General features: G+C 42.1%; 1 pseudogene across 1 annotated transcript; it reads right to left on the bottom strand.

The window, feature by feature from the left end:
- Positions 1-62: 62 nt before the first annotated feature.
- LOC110307226 lies at positions 63-692 on the bottom strand (annotated as a pseudogene). Its single transcript, XR_002379369.1, has one exon. The product of XR_002379369.1 is annotated as a 60S ribosomal protein L19 pseudogene (transcript).
- Between the last annotated feature and the right edge of the window lie 3980 nt (positions 693-4672).

The raw sequence follows: 4672 nt of genomic DNA, 5'->3' as shown, positions 1-4672 counted from the left end.
TTTTAAAGACTGATCCACATGAGGCCACAGCCAGGCCGCTATGTACAGAGATGAAGGAAGCTTTATTTCTTGGTCTCCTCCTCCTTGGACAGAGTCTTGATGATCTCTTCCTTCTTGGCCTGGAGGTGCTCCTCCCGGTGCTTTCATGCTTCCTTGGTCTTAGACCTGCGAGCCTCAGCCTGGTCAGCCAGGAGCTTCTTGCGGGCCTTGTCCGCCTTCAGCTTGTGGATGTGCTCCATGAGGATGCGCTTGTTTCTGAACACATTCCCTTTGACCTTCAGGGACAGGCTCTGATACATATGGCAGTCAGTCTTCTTGGATTCCCGGTATCTCCTGAGAAGCCGGCGCAGGATCTTCATCCTTCTCATCCAGGTCACCTTCTCGGGCATCCGAGCATTGGAGCATTGGCAGTACCCTTCCTCTTCCCTATGCCCATATGCCTGCCCTTCCGTCGGGCCAGGGTGTTTTTCCGGCAACGAGCCCAGGAATGGACAGTCACAGGCTTGCGGATGATCAGCCCATCTTTGATCAGCTTCCTGATCTGCTGACGGGAGTTGGCATTGGCGATTTCATTGGTTTCATTGGGATCCAACCAGACCTCCCCCCCACCCCCCCACCCCCGCCCGCAGCGGAGGACACTAGAGGCAAGCCTCTTCTGTAGACTGAGCATACTCATGGCTGCGGCCGCAGCAGCGAAAGGAAAGAGTCTATTTCCCTTTCTTTCAGAGACTTTATTCTTCCTCTCTTCTGTTATGAGTTTCCTAACCTCTGTAGGCATTTAGATTGTAGCACACATATCAAATGATTGAAAGCTAGCATCCATACATAAGAGATAACATTCAATGTTTGTCTTTCTGGGTCTGTTTTCCCTTACTGAGGATGATGGCTTCTAGCTCCATAAATTTACCTGCCAACCTCATAGTTTCTATTTTCTTAAGAGCTGAATAATAATACACTGTGAAGATCTATCACATTTTCACTACCCACTTACCACTTCCTTTCTTCTCTTTTTTTCCATTTTGTTTTAACTTTATTTATTTTATATACTCACTGCAGTTTCCCGTCTGTCCTCTCCTCCTAGTCTCCCCCTCTTCCATTTATTTGTTCTTTGTTTCTCTTCCTAAAAGGACTGTCCCTGATGTAATATAAATTAATATATTACATTAATATAAATTAATATAAAATATTAATTCTCTTCCTAAAAGGACTGTCCCTGGTGGATATAAACAAGCCATATCAAGTTACAGTAAGACTAGGCTCCTCCTCTATTAAGACTAGAAAAGGCAACTTAGTTGGGGGTTGGGGGGAAAGGACTTCAAGGCAGGCAACAGAGTCAGAGATAGCTAGCTCCTGCTCCCATTATTAGGAGTCCCATAAGAAGATCAAGCTATACAACTGTACCGTATGTCTGGACAGCCTGGTTCTGTCCCATGAAGGCTCCCTGGTTGGTGGTTCAGTCTCTGTGAACTCTGATAGGCTCAAATTGATTAATTTTTGGGGGGTTTGCATGTGTGTGTGTGTACGTGTGCACATGTCTGTGTGTGAATGTATTTGCCTTGTGTTTAGCTAAATTGCTTTTCTTAGGTCTACTACAATGGGGTTGCTGGCTTCTGGAAGAGTCATATTGTCTTAGATGTTCATGTTTACATTTTGTGCTGGAATCTAAGCATCTAAAGATCTGATGCTGTTTGTTTTTCTTATCTATGAGATTGTTCACCTAAAAATGCCAAAGAAGCTACACTGTTAATTCTCAGCAACATGGCTGCCTAAACAAAGCCTGAACAAGGATGACAACAGTAGGCAGATGACAACAGTAGGCGGATGACAACAGTAGGCGGATGACAACAGTAGGCGGATGACAACAGTAGGCGGATGACAACAATAGGCGGTAACATGCATGGAAAGAATCTTATGAGATTTAACCACAGGAAAAGATCTGCAGGCAACTAATGCATGCTGAGAGCAAGGGAAAAAAGTATTTTCAAAGGAGAGCTCTCCAAGTGGCCAGATCTGAAATCATGTACATACATGCAATTAACATTTTATACACACACACACATACACACACACACACACACACACCAATTAATGAAATAGAGACCATGAATGTAGGACAAGAGTAAGACAGAAGATACATGGTAAGTGTTGGAAAGAGCAAAGGGAAGGGAAGACATAGATAATTCTATTTCAATTAAAAAGATCTTTTTTGAAATAGCACTTTACACTAAAGTTGTCCCAATTGGGCCAAGATGGCCAAGATTTTATGTCAATGCTTACTCAGGTCATCAAATATTAACTGCATGGGAAGGTCATGGTTTTGGACAAGGAGCCTTCTCATAAATGAAGCTAGGCACCAAAGTGCTTATAGCTGAGTGGAAAATTCCATCTTGAGAGGACCACTTTTCTACATTTACCAATATGTATCTGCTGCAGTGCTCAGTGGACACACATTTTGGATGGAAGATTTTCCAGGATCTTCTCTTTCCACTTATGGGAAGGAGTAGAAGAAGTAGCATAGGTAGATTCACCTCCACTCCTGCTGTTGAGCCCAAGTTTAGAGATAGCATATATTACTCCCTTCATATCCATCTCATTTCTACTGCACTTAGTTTCCTGATGACATGACCCCAATAATTTTATCCCCATGAATTCTAAAATAAATTATCATATTCTCTTCTGAGCCCCATGCTAGTATACTAGACAAATTAAATTAATAATTGGGCAAGAAACCATCAGGATACATTCATGTGTATCTCATGTTCCAACTGGGTAGCAGCAGGATTACCCCAGTGATTTGTGTCCTTTGGCCTTGTCAGGACAGCTACTCTACTTCTTACCCGATGGGGCCAAGGAGCCCATAGACATCAGCAGTGTATGTGGTCCGATGGTTAAATAAGGTACATTTTGGGGTCAGAGTCTTTAAGGAATAGAGACGAAGCATAATGCTCCTCAGGCCAAAGCATACAGTTGGAAGTAAGTAGAAGTCAGACAATACATGATACTCAGCTTTGGTTATTGACCTTATTTATTTTGTTATCAATGACACAAAACTACATGGATCTTTGATATAATGCATGAGGAATGTGCCTTAAAGGGTGGTTCTGTGTCCTCTCTGAGTATTCCTCCTGAGCTAGAGCTCTGGAGGTGCTTATGGTAAGTCACTGTGCCGTCTGCCAGGAAGTTAAACTCCCACAATATTTTCCACTGTAGTTTTGGTGACTGAGCAAAGTGGAGGAATAAACTGGGCATCATTTTTCATATAATACATGCCTACAGCTAAACTTCCTTGGTTGTTAGTATTCATATTTATTTAAGGTCTTCAAGTGGTATTAATGTTTTCAAATATTTACTTTCATGGCTAGATTTTGTGACAAACACTCTCATATGGTGTTGCCTTTTTATTAGGCAATTTCTTAAATTTAAACAGCTTTTTTTTTTCAAGTGAAGAAAAGCACATGGAAAAAATTAAGACTGTGTGCTGGGTTTGTTCATTAGATTAGCATCTGTAGAGTTTTGTATTTACAAAATAGGAGAATTATCCTGGGAGCTCAGAGCCATTACTACCAGTTTGTTGTTCCCTGTAGATCAAAATGAACCACATGGTGCTATTTCCTTTTAGAAATGTCCAGCATCCAAGAACAAAACTTCTCTATAGGACATACATCAACACATCATACATCCCAACTCTTGTGTGAATAATGGCTTGCAGATAGAATTCTTGCAAAAATACAGTTTTGATAATTGACATATTTTAGGGATTGTAGTTATTTTATATGTGTTACATAATTTTATACAGCACTCAGATGAGAATCCTGAGTGGTTTTGGCAGGCATGGTAGTACATGCTTTTAATCTTAGGAGTCTCTGAGAGTTTGAGGCTAGCCTGGTCTACATAGAAAACCCAGGACCATCAGAGCTAAACAGAAAGACTCTGGCTAAAAAAATATTTCATGAGCAAGTATTAGTATGGTGATGATGTCATAATGAATTACAGAGTGAATAAGTAAGAGAATATCCCCATACAGGAGATGACTGAAGTGGTCCAGGGTGAAATTAAAAGGGCTTCAAACAAAATAATAGCAGCAAAGAAATTCCCATAGGCACTTTAAAAGTGGTGATATGTTGACAAGGGACATGAGTTAAAGCAAACTTCCAGTTGTCAATCCTGTGTAAATGGAGGAATGATAGTGTGTTTTGGTTTTGTTTCTTTTTTTTTGGGAAATTAAGGTGTGTCAAAGAAGATGTAGAATTGCTGGTTGACTCAGTCTTCCATTTTTTGGTACTCCCTCTTATCCATGTCCCTCTTACAATCTCACATCCCCAACTCTGGCTTCTTTCAAGGGCCTGTCTGCCCCCTTGGACAGATTTGGGGGTTGGGGGAGGTTGCCAGAAAACAACCCATCCCACTTCCTTTATCAGGGGAGGTGGGGCAAGATAGCACAGTGTTAACACGCAGAACCAGAACTGGCCTCAGGGTGGGGAAATGGCAGGGAGGGCCCAGGGCTTTTAGTTTGCATCTTAGGTGGGAGTGGGCAGGGCAAACCTCAGCAGCAGTTATTACCTGTCTTTACACAGTGATTTTTAATGAGTCTGCGGGAGCAGGAGGGAAGCAATAAGCGTGGGGAACCAGTTGGATGGGGGGCCTGCCTCTGTTATTTACCGTGTATCATATG

Source organism: Mus caroli, chromosome 12, assembly GCF_900094665.2.
Source record: "Mus caroli chromosome 12, CAROLI_EIJ_v1.1, whole genome shotgun sequence".
NCBI lineage: Eukaryota > Metazoa > Chordata > Mammalia > Rodentia > Muridae > Mus > Mus caroli.
This window is presented reverse-complemented; position numbering and strand designations above follow the sequence as displayed.